General features: G+C 42.6%; 1 protein-coding gene across 1 annotated transcript in view; it reads right to left on the reverse strand.

Annotated features, from left to right (window-relative positions):
• tmtc2b (transmembrane O-mannosyltransferase targeting cadherins 2b) overlaps positions 1–20,736 on the reverse strand; it is a 462,924-nt gene that overhangs the window by 75,811 nt on the left and 366,377 nt on the right. The gene's annotated exons all lie outside the window — the stretch shown is intronic.

Below are 20,736 nucleotides of genomic sequence, written 5' to 3' on the forward strand. Positions count from 1 at the left end.
AGGCACAGAAGATCACTGTGGACTTCGTGTTCAAAGTTACTCAGTCAGTTCACAAAAAATCCAACAAAAAATCCAGCAAAGCACAGAGGTTAGTAGTAGTACTTTCAGATTCAAAAAGTCATTGAGGCAGTCCACTAAAATCCATAAGAACAAAACTCAAAGGTTCCAAGCAGAATTCCAGATTCCAAGCAGAATTCCAGATTCCACTGGTTACTCACGGACAAACAGGATAATCTTCACAGGCAAAAACAGGTTCACAAACATCAGAGTCAAGGTCAGGCGATCAGAGACAGAGCAGAGAAATGACAGAGCTTAAGTAGCAGTCCAGCATACAGAATTAAACAGGAAACAGCTGACACTGCTTACAATGGTGTCAGGTGACAAAGGTGAGTCACGAGGGGGGCGTGGCTGGAGACCAAAACAAAGGGCACATGGGACATCAAAACAAACACACTGTCAACACACCCACAGTCCTACAACTGTCCAGTGGGTGGCCAGAGTTCAAGACATTCAGACTCTAACAGTACCCCCCCCAACGGACGCCTCCCGGCGTCCCCCGGGCAGACACGGGATGCTGACGGCGAAAGTCCCTGACAAGTGTGGGGTCCAATATGTGCTGGGCCGGGACCCAGCACCTCTCCTCAGGGCCATAGCCCTCCCAATCGACGAGATATTGGAGCCCATGGCCCCGGCGCCGAACGTCCACCAGCCATCAGACAGTGTATGCCTCAGAGCCATCGATGAGGCAAGGGGGCGGGGGGGCTTGGGGGCAGGATGCATGGGACTGCACAGAAAGGGCTTGACCCTAGAGACATGGAATGTGGGGTGGATACGGCGCAGGGGTAAGGGGAGCTTGAGCCGGACAGCTGTGGGGCTGATGACTTTGGCAATGGGGAAGGGGCCGATAAAACATGCTGTGAGCTTGCGAGACTCCGTCTTCAGGGGCAGGTCTTGTGTGGAAAGCCATACGCGTTGTCCCTGGTGATATCGAGGGGCCCGGGACCGACGCTTGTCGGCCTGGACCTTCATCCTGGCGGCAGAGCGAAGCCTCCACGTTTGGTAGCACTGGGGGATGAAGGCTTCCACTGATGGAACCCCGACCTCCTTCTCCTGTTCTGGGAACAGTGGCGGCTGGTACCCCAAGGAGCACTCGAAGGGAGATCGACCCGTGGTAGAGGAGATGTGTGAATTGATTGCATACTCTGCCCATGGAAGCTGCTGGCTCCAGGAGAATGGGTTCTGGGACGCCATACAGCGTAGCACAGTCTCCAGCAACTGGTTCGCCCTCTCGGTCTGGCCATTGCTCTGTGGGTGAAAACCAGAAGATAAACACACAGAGGCACCAAGCAATTTACAGAAAGCCTTCCAGAATGCAGAAGTGAATTGGGGACCCCTGTCTGATACCACTTCTACAGGCAACCCATGTATGCGGAATACATGTTGGATCATCAGGTTAGCAGTGTCTTTGGCAGATGGAAGACCAGGCAGGGGAATGAAATGAACAGACTTTGAGAAACGATCCACAACAGTAAGAATGGTAGTGTGGTCTGATGGGGGCAGACCAGTCACGAAGTCTAAGGAGATGTGGGACCATGGTCTTTGGGGCACGGACAGGGGTTGCAGCAGGCCAGCGGGGGGTTGAATGGAGGTCTTGTTTTGGGCACAGACCTGGCAGGACCGGACAAAGTTGGTAATGTCCTCCTTCATGGACGGCCACCAAAATCTCCTCCCGATGAACGCTTGGGTTCGTCGGGGTCCAGGATGGCAGGACAACTTGGTGGAGTGACCCCACTGCAGCACCTGTGAGCAGACAGAGTTAGGAACATACAGACGGTTAGTGGGACATTGACTGGGGCCTGTTTCATCCGCTTGAGCAGCCTTCACAGTGGATTCCACATCAAACAGAGCTGCCCCCAAAATGCAGTGGGAAGGGAGGATGGTGTTAGAGTCCAGATTCGTCTTGGACATGGGAAACTGTTGGGACAGAGCATCAGGCTTAACATTTTTATGACCAGGGCGGTAGGACAGGGTGAAGTTAAACCTGGAGAAGAATAGGGACCAGCATGCTTGTCAGGGGTTGAGTCTCTTGGCTGAACTGATGTATTGCAGGTTCTTATGGTCAGTCCAGACCAAAAATGGCAGCGGGGCGCCCTCCAACCAGTGCCGCCACTCCTCCAGGGCTAACTTCACTGCAAGCAGCTCCCTGTTCCCCACGTCATAGTTCTGTCCTGCTGGTGACAGACCGTGAGAGAAGAAGGCACATGGGTGTATGCAATTATTCTTAGCAGAGCGTTGGGAGAGCACTGTGCCAACACCCACCTCAGAAGCGTCTACCTCCACAATGAACTGCCGGTTGGGATCGGGTTGGATCAGGATCGGAGCAGAGGTGAACCGCTGCTTCAGGTCTTGAAAGGCCTCCTCTGCAGCTGTGGTCCAAACGAACTTGACCGCTGAAGAGGTCAGGGCGGTGAGGGGGGCGGCTACAGTGCTGAAATTTCAGATAAAGCGCTGGTAAAAGTTGGCAAAGCCAAGGAAGCTCTGCAGGTCCCGTCGACTAGCAGGTGTGGGCCATTCCAACACTGCCTTGACCTTACGTTGGTCCATTTGGATGCCCCCCGGGGTGATCACATACCCAAGGAAAGCAACCGTTTCCTGGTGGAACTCACATTTCTCCGCCTTCACAAACAGCTGGTTCTCCAGAAGATGCTTCAGGACCTTACGGACATGGACAACATGCTCAGTGAGTGACTTGGAAAAAATCAAGATGTCATCTAAAAACACAAAGACAAATTGATTGAGCATGTCCCTCAGGACATCATTGACTAAGGCAGGGGTCTTCAATCCTATCCACAAAGGGCCAGTGTGGCTGCAGGCTTTCATTCCAACCAAGCAGGAGCTACACCTGATTTCACTTGTTTAATCATTTCACCCTCGTCTCCAGTCAACAATCAAGTGAGCCTCCAATTTGGCTGTAATGAAAGCCTGCAGCTACACCGGCCCTTTGCGGATAGGATTGAAGACCCCTGGACTAAGGCCTGAAAAAACACAGGGGCATTGGTAAGGCCAAATGGCATGACCAAGTACTCATAATGACCTGAGGTGGCGTTAAAGGCCATCTTCCTTTCATCCCCCTCGCGGATACGGACCAGGTGGTAGGCATTCCTTAAGTCCAGCTTGGTGAATACCTTGGCTTCTTGGAGGAGTTCAAATGCTGAGGACATGAGAGGGAGAGGGTAACGGTTTTTAATAGTGACATCATTTAAACCATGGTAATCAATGCAGGGGCGTAACGAACCATCCTTCTTTCCAACAAAGAAAAAACCGGCTCCTGCAGATGAGGAAGGGCGGATGATGCCTGCAGCGAGGGACTCTTGAATGTACTTGTTCATAGCTTCCATCTCAGGCCGTGACAGGGAGTACAAATGACCTCTAGGGGGAGTTGTGCCAGGAAGGAGGTTAATAGCACAATCATAGGAACGGTGAGGGGGTAAGGAAGAGGCTTTGGACTTACTGAATACAGGCTTGAGGTCCATATAGTCCGGAGGAACGCCTGACAGATCTGGAAACTCCTCGTTGACATCAGAGACAGGTTTCGACAGAGTCTGGGCCTGAAGGAGACAGTTTGAGTGGCAAAATGGGCTCCAACCCATAATACACCTCCCTACCCAGTCAATATTTGGGTTGTGCTTAATAAGCCAAGGGTAGCCAAGAACTACTGGAGCATGAGGGGCATTAATGACAAGAAAGCGTAATTGTTCATGATGGTTGCCAGAGATGGTGAGACTCACCGGAGCAGTGGTGTGAGTGATGTTGGCCAATTTCGCTCCAGTCAACGCATTGGCCACCAGGGGTCTCTCCAGGCTCTCGGTAGGTAGACTCCACTGACTCACCAGGCTGGCGTCGATGAAGTTCTCCTCGGCACCAGAGTCAACAAGAACTCCCACCTCCAGTTGTTGATCTCCCCACCAGAGGACAGCTGAGAGAAGAGTGCGCTGAGCAGAGGAGGGGTGTATGGGGGTCATGCTCACCAGTACCCCCCTCACAGGTGAGCATTGGCTTTTGCTGGACAGGAGGCAACGAAGTGACCTGGTTGGCCACAGTACAGGCAGGAGCATGTGTTGATTCTTCTTTGTCTTTCCTCTTGGGTCAGGCGGGTGCGGTCCACTTGCATGGGCTCTGGTACTGATGTGGTGGTGGGAGGAGAAGGAGGGGGCATGACTGGACTGACAAGAGGCCTTCCTGCTGTAGACTCAAAGGTCCTGGCCCGGCAGCGTTGCTGTAGCCTGGTGTCAATGCGGATTGCAAGGTTGATGAGGTCCTCACAGGAGCCGGGCAGATCATGAGAAGCCAACTCATCTTTGATCTCTTCCGACAGGCCATTAAGGAAGGTGTCATAGAGAGCCTCAGTGCACCATCCTGTTGTGGTTGCAAGAGTTTGAAAATTAATGGCAAAGTCTGACACCGACCTACGACCCTGGCGCATGTGGAGTAGCTCACGGGCAGCCTCATGCCCTTGCTTGGATCGATCAAAGACTCTCTTCATCTCAGTCGAAAACTCCTGGAAATTCCCACAGATTGCTGACTGAGCATCCCACACTGCAGTTCCCCACTCTCTGGCACGCCCTGACAGCGGTAATCACATAGGCAACCTTTGCTCGATCGGTGGGGAAGGTACCTGGTTGCAGCTCAAAGATGAGGGTACACTGAGACAGGAAAGAGCGGCAGGTACCGGGTTCGCCAGCGTACTTCTCCGGTGGAGGCAGTTGTGGCTCGTGGGCTGGTTGTGCGGTTGAGGCAGACTGGGCAGGCTCTGCAGGCTGGGCAGGGTCTGCAGACTGTGCAGACGTGGAAGCAGACTGGGGGAGTTGGAGTGACTGGATCTGGGCTGTCAGGTCTCTGATGCTGGCAGCTACTGCCTCCAGTTGGACTTGTTGGCGGCCCAGAAGCTCTCCATGCTGTTTGAGACAAGCCCTCAGGTGCTCTGGATCTGCTAGGTCCATCCTGCTCTGATCGCACTGTAAGGTTTCAGAGACAGAGACCCAAATGCAGATCAGTTTGGCAGGTTTATTCTTTTAACACAGTCACAAAGGTCAGGGCAGGTGAAAAGATTATGTTTCAATGCAGTCCTCAACATGTCCAAAAACAAAAAGGCACAGAAGATCACTGTGGGCTTCGTGTTCAAAGTTACTCAGTCAGTTCACAAAAAATCCAACAAAAAATCCAGCAAAGCACAGAGGTTAGTAGTAGTACTTTCAGATTCAAAAAGTCATTGAGGCAGTCCACAAAAATCCATAAGAACAAAACTCAAAGGTTCCAAGCAGAATTCCAGATTCCACTGATTACTCACGGACAAACAGGATAATCTTCACAGGCAAAAACAGGTTCACAAACATCAGAGTCAAGGTCAGGCGATCAGAGACAGAGCAGAGAAATGACAGAGCTTAAGTAGCAGTCCAGCACACAGAATTAAACAGGAAACAGCTGACACTGCTTACAATGGTGACTGAATCAGGTGACAAAGGTGAGGCACGAGGGGGGCGTGGCCGGAGACCAAAACAAAGGGCACATGGGACATCAAAACAAACACACTGTCAACACACCCACAGTCCTACAACTGTCCAGTGGGTGGCCAGAGTTCAAGACATTCAGACTCTAACACTTATGTCCCCTGTCCCAACTTTTTTGAGATGTGTTGCTGTCATGAAATTTCAAATGAGCCAATATTTGGCATGAAATTTCAAAATGTCTCACTTTCGACATTAGATATGTTGTCTATGTTCTATTGTGAATACAATATCAGTTTTTGAGATTTGTAAATTATTGCATTCCGTTTTTATTTACAATTTGTACTTTGTCCCAATGTTTTTGGAATCGGGGTTGTATGAATATTTTCATGGGCAGCATGGTGGTGTAGTGGTTAGCACTGTCGCCTCACAGCAAGAAGGTCCTGGGTTCGAGCCCAGCGACTGGCGAGGGCCTTTCTGTGCGGAGTTTGCATGTTCTCCCCGTGTCTGCATGGGTTTCCTCCGGGTGCTCCGGTTTCCCCCACAATCCAAAGACATGCAGGTTAGGTTAACTGGTGACTCTAAATTGACCGTAGGTGTGAGTGTGAATGGTTGGTTGTCTCTATGTGTCAGCCCTGCGATGACCTGGCGACTTGTCCAGGATGTACCCCGCCTCTAACCCATAGTCAGCTGGGATAGGCTCCAGCTTGCCTGCGACCCTGCACAGGATAAGTGGTTACAGATGATGGAGGGATTCTCATATTTATGTCTTATTTGTCTTATACAACAAATAATCATCACATGCTAACGCAACAAATAAACTAATAATCATTGCATACAAACTTTTTACAAATAAACAATACAACAAATAAACATTGTTGCTTACAAATGTCATATATCAAATAAAAAAACCATACAACCATATATAAATGTCTTGTAGATCAAATAAACAAATACTAGAATATTTAATAGAGGTACACAGTAACAAGAAAACAGAGATAGAGTGTATAGAAAGAAAGGAACTGCTTCGTTTTTTTCTTCCTCAGAGCTGTGTATTAACTCAGTGTATCCTATAGTTAGGTCTTTATAAGAACTTGGTAGCAGCTTCTTTGAATTATGAAACGTAACACGCATCAGGAACATGTCTAATTCCTCATACATCCTCTTTGGCTGAAAGAAAAATAGCACATTCTATTCTCAGTGCCTCAATTAAGAGCATGCAGTTTCCAATCAAATCCCGCTGCTTGGTTTATTAATTCCTTTGACCACCAGCTGTGGATCCATAATTTGGAGGTTTTAGCTTGCTAAGACCTACACATGTATACACAAATATTTTAGTCCCACAAAAGGTGACTAATTTTAAAAAGAATCATCTGTTTTGTTTCAGAGACTTTGGACATTTATTTTTGGATTGCATCCATATGGTACAGACATAGTAGAGGACTTCTGGCCTCTGTGTTTGGCTGTTGTTTGAAACAAATGGGACGCACATGTTGGAGTGTGTTTACACTGCTGAATAATCAAGGTGTCTCACACATGTAAGTCTCAGCCTTTTGGTTTAATAGGGAAAGGGCAGATATCCTCCTCTTGGTTCATTTGGTGTTGATGTAGTTAAACCTTTTGAGTTTATACTATAACTTGAGTTAAAATTACAACATAGTGAATAACGATTTATTGTAAGGGCAAATTTATATTTACAACATTTGGCAGGATTTATCCGTAGCTTTGTAGTCTTCATCAAAAACATATCCTCATGCCAGTACAAATAAGTCAAGGTCTAAGAATACTATTAAGCTAAAACCATGTTAAAGTAGAGTTATTACAGCAAGAAAAACACACATCACTGTTTTTTTTTTCAATTTTAGTGTTTAAAGGTAGACTGCCTTCCAGATTTTTCAAGTGTAGGTCATAAAAAGAATTTTCCCGACACCCAATTATTTTTGTTTAGTGGACCGAAAGCTACTGAATTTGAATCACAGACTTCCAATTTAATTTAATTTATTTATTTATTTAAAAATAGAACAATTAATGAATTTAGGGCCACGTGGCCCTAAATTCTCCGCTATTTTTTCCTGCTTCACCATGACCCAATTCAAGATACTACGTCATGCATCATGTGGTGGGCTTTCCCCATTTGCACAAGGCATTATGGGATACAAATTTGAAACAGGAGAGAAAAATGGAGGACATGAGTGTGCGAATGAAACATGAAAGACCGACTACAGTAACGGAAAGTGAGAAGAAAAGACGTTATGTTGCAAAGAAAAGGAAACGCAGGACCAAACTAATAAATATCGGCGGTCAGCGAGCACCTCGGTGTGATCAGCTGTTCGTTTAGCGACAGAATGATGTAATTGTCAGTGCACGGTCAAAGGTAAACCTGCGCATGCGCACATGGACTTCCTCTGTCTGCTTGACTGCGCGAAATGAGCGATTTCATGTAAACTATTTGCTCAGGAATCCCCTCAAATTAAATAACTTCCCAGCCACAGAATGACCTGATATTTTGTGAGATTTTACAGAAATAAACATATATCACAATGACTACATTTCAGAGGGAACTAAATTTCACTGATTTTCTGAAATTGAAAGGCCGTCTAGCTTTAAGTGCTTGGTGAAGAGGGAGATCTTCACCATCTTTGTTTGAAGACACTGCCTCAACTGTTCAAACAGCCAAGGGATGTTTATTCCACCACCTGGGTGTCAGAGAAGAGTTGAGATGGATGTGAACATAATTGAGAGTTTTTTTTTTTTTTTGAAGGCAACTACACAGATGCACACATGACAAATGCCACAGAGCAAGAGCAGCTAGTCATCTCTTCAGGCATTTTTATGAGATGTTCTTGCCTATGCATTATTGCAAAGTATCTTTGACTTATGCTGCGTTCATGTGCTATGGGAAGATGATATTTTCCAGTTGGGAAGTGGTATTTACCAGTGTGTTGTGTTCACATGCTTTTGTTGTTATTGACAAATTAAAGATGGTGGACCAGATTCAGAATCAGGCCTGTTATTTGGCTAAAACAATTATAGATTGCCTTGTTCATCAGCTGCAGCAGGAATATGAGTTATCAGAAGTCAAAAGGTAAATAATGCTGAATATTTCCTCATCATGACAAGTAGAGATTTTCTTAACACATTGAATGCCACGCAGTTTTTGGAAATTTGGCTGTAGCCACAATGAGTGTAGCCAGTATCTAGATCATTGTTGGCGTTCTTTGGACAGCCACAGAATATTTTGTATTAGGATATAATATACATATTATAATAATATAATACACATAACATGACTCGTTTAAAAGGTGAGAGTCAGCTTTCCGTAGGTGAAAACCACTTCTTTCTTGGTTCATAAGCTAGTCTTGTACCGCTTGCCGCCATGTTGAAAAGGTTAAAGTTCATCTCATCTCGGCAACTCGTGTATCAAAATTTTCTACCAGTTGCCCAGTGGAAAATACCACAAGAGGAGGCGTTCATGTGTGCTTTCCATGTCGGCGTTTGGTATTTACCATAATTCCCATAGCACATGAACGCACCATTATATTCTATACCACACAATATACTGTACCACATGGGTGCAAGAGATAAATAACTTCCCATTTGACATGCCAGCAAAATACTCCTACACCCCCAGAAGAGGATGGGTTCACTTTTGAGTCTGGTCCCTTGAGGTTTCTTCATCAAGTCATCTCAGGGAGTATTTCTTTGCCACTGTGATCGAAATCTAGATCCTGATTTCTGCAAAGTTGCTTTGTGACAATGTCAGTAATTAAAATCCTGTTCGAGGTGTTATATTCACTCTAGAAATCATTTTGATTGTTCACGATGGTAGGAGAGCCCTTTATGTGGAGGTGAAAGTGTCCTGCTTTGACCTACAGCTTTGTACTTCACATAAAGCAAAGCCCTTTGATGTAAAAGATCAAACTTGCCTTTCATGCTCGTTTAAGACTTCCTTTCAGGTGTCGGAGTTGTAGCCAAAAAAAAAACACCTTAATTAAATAAATGGGTACCTCATGTTACACTAAATGAGTATTCACTGAAATGCTAAGTAATTACTGCAAATACATTTAGAGTCGGCGTAAGCGTTTTTTCTTTTTCTTTTAATCATTACTACTTACTAGGGATGAAATGTAACATAAAAACACGATACGGAATGAACAGATAGCATACAACAGTTCGTTCAACTCCACTAATTTGATTGGACAAGCCAAATTCTGAGAGTGTTGATATTTAGCATAACAGCAAGGATGCATTTCACCATTTGCGTCACTACACTCATCTGTGTTTTTTACGCTACATTAAATTCCAATTCTACTAATAGTTTGTTAAATTGTAACTGCTAGTACACTTATTATGGGCTGTTGGTCAGTCTGTGTATTGGCATGGCAACACATAATGCTCTACCCAGCTGGGTCTTCTTTGGGGACTGTTTTCATTTGTCAGAGCAAAAATAAACCAAATATTTGGCCAGATTGTGTCGGAAAAGTCAGTTCATCAATACTAATGGCGGTTTTATATAACTGTTGTATAAAAGCAATATCATCCTCGTAATCATGCTGTTGTACTGAGTATCAGCACAGCTGTGATTATCTGCGGCGCTTAGCCTGCGATTTCGTGCCGACAACCAAATCATGGCTGAATCATGGATATTTAGTACAACAGCACTCTTCCTCATGTGATATTGTTCAAATATGTTCTAATGTATCAGGATTATGATTCAGTGGAACACAAGAAAAAGCTGCACAAAAGGGAGGTTTGTACTCTGATGTGGGTCAGATATGGTATGAAGCTTCCAGGACAAACAAAGACCATGTTTATTAACACTAACTATTGGAAAACTTTTTTTTTAAATAGATCCAACTAAATTTGTCTGAAAATATCATGGGCAGCAACACAGAAAAATAATACCAGTGTGAGCAGGATTAAATATACAGTCCAGCACACATCTCTACTTAAGACCAATTATAAATGATGTGATGTAGCTGAGGTTGAGGAACTGTCAGAGTCACAATTTAAAGACCAGGTTGACAATGTTGGCATTTCCACCTCTGGGATCCCCCCTGTGTTTCCAGGGACATATTGGCAGGCCTTATATTTAATATGTATATATTATATGGACATGAGTGTTTTATTGGGAAATACGCCACTCGTATTTTTCATACAAGCTACATCTGGGACAGAGAACCAAAACTGTGACATAAATGTCTATATGTCAACTGTGAGGAAATCGATGAATTGTTTTGATAAATTTGGGTACTTTTTGTTTGTGGATGTGCCTATATAATAAAAAGAACATCACGCATTGGCTTGAAGATATGAAGTTTATCTTCTTGTGTTGAATAACTCACATTTTTCATATGAAATACATCGCGGCTCTGAGTGACGTATTTAAATAATATTGGCTGGCTTTTTTTCCATTCAGCTAGCATGATATTGAACGAGCCAAAGATGAGTAGCTGAATGGAATATATTTGATATCTCATCTCATCCTCTCTAGCCACTTTATCCTGTTCTACAGGGTCGCAGGCAAGCTGGAGCCTATCCCAGCTGACTACGGGCGAAAGGCGGGGTACACCCTGGACAAGTCGCCAGGTCATCGCAGGGCTGACACATAGACACAGACAACCATTCACACTCACATTCACACCTACGGTCAATTTAGAGTCACCAGTTAACCTAACCTGCATGTCTTTGGACTGTGGGAGAAACCGGAGCACCCGGAGGAAACCCGCACAGACACGGGGAGAACATGCAAACTCCACACAGAAAGGCCCTCGCCGGCCACAGGGCTTGAACCCGGACCTTCTTGCTGTGAGGCGACAGTGCTAACCACTACACCACCGTGCCGCCCTATATTTGATATACCATGAAAAAAGCCAGCCAATAGTATTATTATCATTATACATACACGTTTGATGGAACAATTATAGATTTTACTAAAAATTAAGAACAGGGCAGTAACTTACCAATACTGAATGCTGATTCTGACTGAATGTAATTCAGTGTTCTGTCAATCCAATGGACATGTACAAAGTCAAAGTTCTAACAATAAAAAAGGTACAAGTCCAAAAACCCTGAACAACAACCCAACTTATATACAAGCTATATCCAGGTAGACAGTTCAAGTTCAAAGCTACTTTTGGTCGTAGTTAATTGTTCCATTGCAGTTGTTCAAAACAAAAGGGCTTTGCTGAGTGAAGTCCACGAGTGAAGTCCTCTTGTAAAAGTCTCTGTTACTTTTCCTCACCTCCAAGTAGAACTTTATATTTTTCACTATTGCTCTCTTTTCCAGTTTTTTTATTTCTGTTAGTATGTTTTTCTCTTGTAAGTATGTGTGAAGAATATTCAGTGAAGTTTTTGTAGCCTTTCGGGTGTTCAGCGGGTCTTTCTCTTTAAATCTTCGGCTGTTAATGAAGCAAACCTCACGGCCGTGTTTGTGTACAATCACAGTCACTCACTATTGTGGAAGTTTTACGTCTCTGGCGTGTCTCTTTTCCAGTTTTTTGATTTCTGTTAGTATGATTTTCTTTTGTAAATATGTGTGAAGAAAATATAATGAAGTTTTAGTAGCCTTTCGGGTGTTCAGCACATCTTTAGTTTCAGTTTATTTATTTATTTAGTGCTTAAACCAAACACTGAATTAACCCTGTCTTCTCTCTCTCCCAGCCGACAAAGAAATGATTGTGTGCATGCGTAACAGAAAAGTTTTGTCATTGGATCTTTGCATGTGATGTCATGTTGCCTTGAAAACATAAAATATTATAAAAATATTGCACACTCATTCTCCATTGGGGAGAGTGGTGTAATACATGGAGGATAAGCGATATGATAATATTGCATGGCATCAATAAACCTGCTAGAAGGGAATAGAATACATGTTTTTATTCCATGGAAAAATTGGCCTGTATGTATAATAATTCCCGATATTTCACTCCGATGATGTCACTCCCAGTCTTTTCCCACTGACTGGACACTCATTACATCTCATTATCTCTAGCCGCTTTATCCTGTTCTACAGGGTCGCAGGCAAGCTGGAACCTATCCCAGCTGACTACGGGTGAAAGGCGGGGTACACCCTGGACAAGTCGCCAGGTCATCACAGGGCTGACACATAGACACAGACAACCATTCACACTCACATTCACACCTATGGTCAATTTAGAGTCACCAGTTAACCTAACCTGCATGTCTTTGGACTGTGGGGGAAACTGGAGCACCCGGAGGAGACCCACACGGACACGGGGAGAACATGCAAACTCCACACAGAAAGGCCCTCGCTGGCCATGGGGCTCGAACCCGGACCTTCTTGCTGTGAGGCGACAGTGCTAACCACTACACCACCGTGCGGACCCACGTTGTCAAAATGGTGAACTGGTTCAAAATGAAAATTATTTTGATTAACTTGCATATTTTTTGTGGATGTGTCGATATAATATAAAGTTTCACAAAGATAAAGTTTATCTTCTTGTGTTGAAAATATTTTCACTCATTTGCTTTGCTTACTCGTGAATATGTTCATCACTTGAAGATAAACTTCTTCGCGCAACCGTGTAATATCCTCTTATTTAATTTATATTTAATATAAAGAGTCTAATAAATGTTTTGGTTTAGGTCACTCCCACTTCTAGTTTAAATCTGAATATTGATACAGATGCAATTATTTGGACCACTAAACAGATACAGATACTGTCATTGTGTCTAGTATGTACTTGTATCACATGGTTTACTACAGTTGTTAAAGTTGGATACACAAAAGCTTCTGTCGCATATAATGTCAGAACAGATTGCATTTGGAGACCCTTCAGAGGGCCATATGCCCTGATTAATACACGGTGCTGTGTCTCTACTATGGGACAGTGTAGAGGATAAAATGAATTTTGGTGTGCAGGTTAAACAAGGACAACGCTCAAAAGCCCGCAAGTATCTGGAAGCTGGGCAGACTTTATTTGTATTTTAATTCAGCTGTGAATATTAAACATGTCAGCTCTTTGTGGTTATCAAACACCCAATGTCATCTGTCTGTTTTGATCCATCTGCTTAAAAAAGTTAGGAAAAAAAAAGCCCAGACCACTGAAACTCAACGAGTCTGAGAACAAGTGTTTCACACTGAGTTAATGTCCATACAGTACGGACTGTAAGTCAGCCAATCTACAAATGTTTTAGCCGCCAACATCTACAGGGTTTGGTATTTTTGCACCCAGAGTAACGGAGCAAACAGCAATCATCACAGTATGGAACTGAATCCTTCATTTTAAACAAATCAGGACCTTAATTCCAATGTCTCAAAATGTTGAACAGAAATACATGATATTCTATATGTTCTCATATTTATCCTGTTAGACTCACAAAAAAAATGTACAGGAAAAAGGAAAGGTTTGGATTGGATTTATGACAAAGCTTGGCTCATGTAACTTCTTATAAATGTTATATGCATCAGAATATGAGATTATTTTTGACTGCATTGAATTATAGTTTGTGTAAAAAAAGAAGACCTGCAAGTCTAAATTTTAAAAGGTATGCATTATATACATGATACGAGTATGTACACTGTTTTAATGTGTTTCAAAGAAAAAAACCTCTGAAATAAAACGTCTCAAAAAAAAAAAGTTGGCTTTGCAGATCTGGTTGTGAAGTTACTGCTAACTGTTGCATCTGAATTTCACAGAATGGTTGTGTTCAGGGGTGGCATGGTGGTGTAGTGGTTAGCACCGTTGCCTCAGAGCAAAAAGGTCCTGGGTTTGAGCCCAGTGGCCAGTGAGAGCCTTCACTGTGTGAAGTTTGCATGTTCAATTGGTGGCTCTAAATTGACTGTAGATGTGAATGGTTGTTTGTCTCTGTGACAGCCCTGTGATAACCTGGTGACTTGTCCAGGGTGTACCCTGCCCCTTGCCCATAGTCAGCTGGGATAAGCTCCAGCTTGCCTGTGACCCTGTAGAACAGGATAAGTGGCTACAGATAATGGATGGGTTGTGTTCAGTTGTTATTTGTCTTGATTGTTTATTGAATTTGTAGACCCTTCGGTGGGCCATATGCCCTGATTAAAACATGGTGCTGTGTCTCTACTGTGAGATAGTGTAGAGAATAAAATGAATTTTGGTGTGCAGGTTAAACAAGGACTACGCTCAAAAGCCCACAGGTATCTGGAACCTGGGCAGACTTTATTTGTATAAAGTCTTGGGTGGCATTGTGGTGTAGTGGTTAGCACTGTCGCATCACAACAGGAAGGTTCTAGGTTCGAGTTCAGCAGCCAGCGGGGGCCTCTCTGTGTGGAGTCTGCATGTTTTCCCCGTGTCTGTGTGGGTTTCCTCCTGGTGCTACGGTTTCCCCCACAGTCCAAAGACATGCAGGTTAGATTAACATGGGGCAGCCTTGGGCTGAAATGCCCTTGAGCAAGGCACCTAACCTCCAACTGCTCCCCGGGTGCTGTAGCATAGCTGCCCACTGCTCTGGGTATGTGTGTGTGTTCACTGCTTCAGATGGGTTAAATCCAGAGGATGAATTCCGTTGTGCTTGAATGTGCATGTGACAAATAAAAGCATCTTCTTCTTCTTCAATTCCAAGTAAGCATTCTTCAGACATGAAGCAGCTCTACACTTCTTAAGAACTAGTCATGTTTTTAAAAGAGCCGTCTCTTCACAAACTCGACTTACTACAGAAATGCAACTCAATGAACCCTAAGAGAAAATCATTGACCTGAACACTGATGAAAGAATGGTAGTGTTGACTGAAATTATACCCCAACATATTGTGGAAATGTCTGCGAACCTACTGGTACCCAAAGAGCCGATAATTTAGCAAGGTTAAAGATGTCAGCATGATTGGTGGCTCATTTGGAGTTATTATCGATGTTATTCTTATTCCACCAGCAGACCTCTATTATATTTTAGCTAAGTAAAAAGTCCAATGGGTAATGTATTGTCTCCAAATGACTGACAGGAAAGCATTAAACTCTGAAACTCATTTCCAGAACCAAACCATTATACAGACCTTGGATTTGAACAGCATTACAATAAAAGACTAACAAACATATGGCTTTACAGACTTTTTTTTAGACTTCAAAGTCAAATCCTTCATTGTCTATACTTAGTATAATCATAGATGATTATTAGCATTAGTGTTAGCATGCAATAGCTCCAATTCAGTCAATTACCAGAAAATTACCAGTAAAACATTTGTTTCTTCTTCGGAAAACTGATATACACTGTGATATTAATTTACTGAATGCTTTCAGCAAAACATGAAGGAAAGTTCTAGCGGTCTGAAAGGTTTCTACTTCAGTCCTTTTTTAAAGCTTCTATGTAAAACATAAGAATTCCCCCAGAAGATCTTTAAGGTGCTAAAAGGAACACTGTAGTTTTTTTTTGGTGGTCATGAAAAGAAGTTGAGTTGCCATAGCAACCCCCAAACACTGCCATTTCAAGGTTTCCATTCCAGCTGAGCAGAATTTAATGCCAGAACTAAACAAGCATGTTTGCAGTAGAATGTTTCCAAATTAATCTCAAACTCTGGCACCAGCTTCAGTACCAACAGAGGAACCTGACTGGGGGAAAAAATGCTATAGCTGCATTCCACTGGAGTTCATGTCATAACTGTCAAATGTTTCAGAAGTGCATGGGCAACAGATTGACTGAAACCTATTTTCACATTTGGTCCCTTAAGGGCCAGCATGTTGAATAACACCAGTGTCGTGACAGGCTGAGGGCCTCCTAGGTAAAGGTCTGCTGAGCCAAGCCACTAGTGTCAAAAGCAGGTAAGACAATCCTCTTCGATAGAACTCATGTCATGCCTATGTAGCCACCCATTGGTGTCGCATTTCTAGCACTTGCATATTTGCTTTTTTTGCCCCTTCGAAGTGTCCATACCTATTAGCAACACTCTATAACCCTTTTCAACATCCTAGTATGGTAGAGCTCGCTGTAACACTGGTTGTTTGGCAGATTTTCAGATTTGCATGATGGATGAATGTGGTGTTTGGCTAGGATGGGTCATCTGGTCTAATGGTTCCTAAAGGACCTCAGGCAGGTTCTGCTGAAGCTATGTGGATGAGTAACGAGCTGCTCTGGCCCAGTTCTGGGATTCTAAGAGGAGATCAGCATCACCCTGGTTTAGAGTGAAGCAGTGGGCCGCTTTCAGAACCATAATATCCATAATGAGCCCTTGAGGAAAGACAGACAGGTGAGTATACACTGACTATGAGCTCTAATGTTGAAAATGAGGCCTACCTGTCAGTATGTACATATGTGTGTATGATGACTGACTGGTTGAATCTGTGTCCACGGGCAGTGTAAGGTGTTCTGGCTTTGCTTCAAGCGATACATTTGAAATTTTACTGATGGTTTATGCAGTTCCAAAGATCCACGGATACAATAAAATCAGAAAAACAGCATATAGTTGGGAGTTTATTTCTGTGGCTTGAGTTCTTAGTAAAAAGAAAGTAGAGCATGTTTTAAAAGTTCTTGGCTGGCTGATGCATGGAGCAAGCGAGATTTGGCTAGAACTATTTTAGACTTAACGTTGGAGAGGATAAATTATGAGCATTTGCAGTGAGCAGATTTTTGTGGTCATGTATGCAAAAAGTGTGATCTTTCATTTCACGGACGAAGACCTGAGTTTTAAAAAAGATGAGTAAAAAAAAAATCTGACAATAGAGCCAGTGTTCACAAACACACACACTGGTATTCAATTGAGCTACATTTTAAAATACAGCATTAAAAACGATATGCTATTTCCTAAAGCAAAACACAGCACCTTACTTGGTGACATACAAAGGGGGTGCTAATTGCTAAGTGTTGAAAAAACATACAGTGGTGCTTGAAAGTTTGTGAACCCTTTAGAATTTTCTATATTTCTGCATAAATATGACCTAAAACATCAGATTTTCACGCAAGTCCTAAAAGTAGATAAAGAGAACCCAGTTAAACAAACAAGACAAAAATATTATACTTGGCAATTTATTTATTGAGGAAAATGATCCAATATTACATATCTGTGAGTGGCAAAAGTATGTGAACCTTTGCTTTCAGTATCTGGTGTGACCCCCTTGTGCAGCAATAACTGCAACTAAACATGAACATTATGAACATTACGGTAATATTAGCCAATGTGAGAGAGGCCTTCAGTTGCTTAGAAGTTACCCTGGGGTCCTTTGTGACCTCGCTATCTATTACACGCCTTGCTCTTGGAGTGATCTTTGTTGGTCAACCACTCCTGGGGAGGGTAACAATGGTCTTGAATTTCCTCCATTTGTACACAATCTGTCTGACTGTGGATTGGTGGAGTCCAAACTCTTTCGAGATGGTTTTGTAACCTTTTCCAGCCGGATGAGCATCAACAACGCTTTTTCTGAGGTCCTCAGGAATCTCCTTTGTTTGTGCCATGATACACTTCCACAAACATGTGTTGTGAAGATCAGACTTTGATAGATCCCTGTTCTTTAAATAAAACAGGGTGCCCACTCACACCTGATTGTCATCCCATTGATTGAAAACACCTGACTCTAATTTCACCTTCAAATTAACTGATAATCCTAGAGGTTCACATACTTTTGCCACTCACAGATATGTAATATTGGATCATTTTCCTCAATAAATAAATGACCAAGTATAATATTTTTGTCTCATTTGTTTAACTGGGTTCCCTTTATCTACTTTTAGGACTTGTGTGAAAATCTGATGATGTTTTAGGTCATATTTATGCAGAAATATAGAAAATTCTAAAGGGTTCACAAACTTTCAAGCACCACTCTATACTGTAACTGCATTTTGGATATTAGGTGAGTGAAATCATGAGACAGAATTTTTATACTAAGCAAGATGCTTTTATAATCTGCTAGTTTTGCAATAGAGTTCCTATAATAATAATAATAATAATAATAATAATAATAATATAGAAATATTAACATTAATAATAATATTACAGAAGTAGAGTTCCTGCCTACAGTTTATTTTTGTTTAATTCACAGTAAAGTTGTCTCATTTGATTCGATACTGCACCCATAAAAATACAGGACTGGATCCAAGGACTTTAGATACAGTATGTAAGAGTGATCAGTTCTTCTGACACAAATCAAGAACATTCTGTACTAATCCCAGTGTGACACATTAAATGATTCTGAGCAGTCCGTGGACTAAAAGGGCCTCCATGTGCTTTATCATTCTGGTTACTTCTCTGACTCGTGCCCTCCTTACACAATAATACCCTTTTTTGTGCCTACTCTAGGAATAGTTAAATTAGTGTCTTTCCCCCTCATTTTTAATTAAAAAAATGGATTTATTTTTTCTCCATGAGATGTTCAAAGTTTATATCTCCATGAGATGTTCAAAGTTTATATATATATATATATATATATATATATATATATATATATATATATATATATATATATATATATATATCCAAACCCTGACTGATACTTTTCCAGAACTCTGCCCTGAACTTATTTTGATAGCTGGTTGGTCTTCATGATGCTGTTGGTTTTCTACCAAACTTTGAGGCCATCTAGCAACATGTGCATTTATACTTTATTGAGGTCACATGACACTTTAATTGCGCACACATGAGCTCCATTGAACTAATTATATGGCAGTTTTTTGGCAACTATTTTGCTGGTTTCACAGGAACTGGGTTGAAGACTTATCCAATCACTTTTTCTTTGTAAATAATTGGGAAATCCTTCAGCAGAGAAGCCAAAGTTATGAAATTATTAAACTGCCTTCACTTGTCAGCTCAGTGATATTGCTAAAGTATGGAATCCAAGGCAAAATGTTCTGGAAAATATATTTAAAAATCATCACCCCAGTTATAGCAATGTCGCGTCAGAGAAATCTTGGTTTGAATTTTAAGAAATGAAAGTTCCAATGTGATCCATTGCTCAGCACTCACTCTCACTAACTTCCAGTAACTACTTTAATCTGGTCAAGACAGGGTGTTGATGATCCCCCCCCCCCCAAATAAATAAATAAATAAATAAATAAATTCAAATATCAATTCATCAGACCACAGGACAGTTTTCCACTTTGCCTCAGTCGTCCATGGTAAATGAGCTCAGGCCCAGAGAAGATGGTGGTTTTTGTGGATATTGTTTATATATGGTTTCTTCTTTAGATGGTACAAGTTTAACTTGCATTTGTGGATGCAATGATGAACTGTGTCCACAGACAGTGGTTTTCTGAAGTGTTCCTGAGCCCATACAGTGATTTCCATGACAGAATCATGTTTGCTTTTAATGCAGTGTCATCTGAGGGCCTGAAGATCACAAGCATCCAATGTCAGTTTTTAGCCTTGTCTCTTGCATACAGAGATTTCTCCAGATTCTCTGAATCTTTTAACGATATTATGTACCATAGATAATGTCTCATCTCATCTCATTATCTCTAGCCGCTTTATCCTGTTCTACAGGGTCGCAGGCAAGCTGGAGCCCATCCCAGCTGACTACGGGCAAAAGGCGGGGTACACCCTGGACAAGTCGCCAGGTCATCACAGGGCTGACACATAGACACAGGCAACCATTCACACTCACATTCACACCTACGGTCAATTTAGAGTCACCAGTTAACCTAACCTGCATGTCTTTGGACTGTGGGGGAAACCGGAACACCCGGAGGAAACCCACGCGGACACGGGGAGAACATGCAAACTTCGCACAGAAAGGCCCTCGCTGACCATGGGGCTTGACCCCGGACCTTGCTGTGAGGCGACAGCGCTAACCACTACACCACCATGCCGCCCCCATAGATGATGTGATCCCCAAATTCTTTGCAATTTTACATTGAGGAATGTTATTCTTAAATTGTTGCACTGTTTGCACACGCAGTCTTTCACAGAGCAGTGAAACCCTCCCCATCTTTACTTCTGAGAGACTCCGCCTATCTGGGATGCTCTTTTACATAAACAGTAGGTGCTAAAGAAGGCAACTGGACTTGCTTTAAATTCTTGAAATTCAAGAATTTCAAGCAAGTCCAGTTGCCTTCTTTAGCACCTACAGTTTACGATGACCTGGATGACTGAGAACCTTCACAGACACTCTTTTACATAATTTGTACCTAACCTAATTAGCTGTGAGATATTCCCCCAGGTGTTTTTTTTTAGCATCACCCACGTTTTCCAGTCTTTTGTTGCCCCTGTCCCAACTTTTCTGAAATGTGTTGTTACTGGCATTAAATTCAAAATGAGCATATATTTTCAAACAGTAATAAGATTTCTGAGTTTCAATATTTGATATGTTGTCTTTGTATGG

This window comes from Neoarius graeffei, chromosome 6 (assembly GCF_027579695.1).
Source record: "Neoarius graeffei isolate fNeoGra1 chromosome 6, fNeoGra1.pri, whole genome shotgun sequence".
NCBI classification, from domain to species: domain Eukaryota; kingdom Metazoa; phylum Chordata; class Actinopteri; order Siluriformes; family Ariidae; genus Neoarius; species Neoarius graeffei.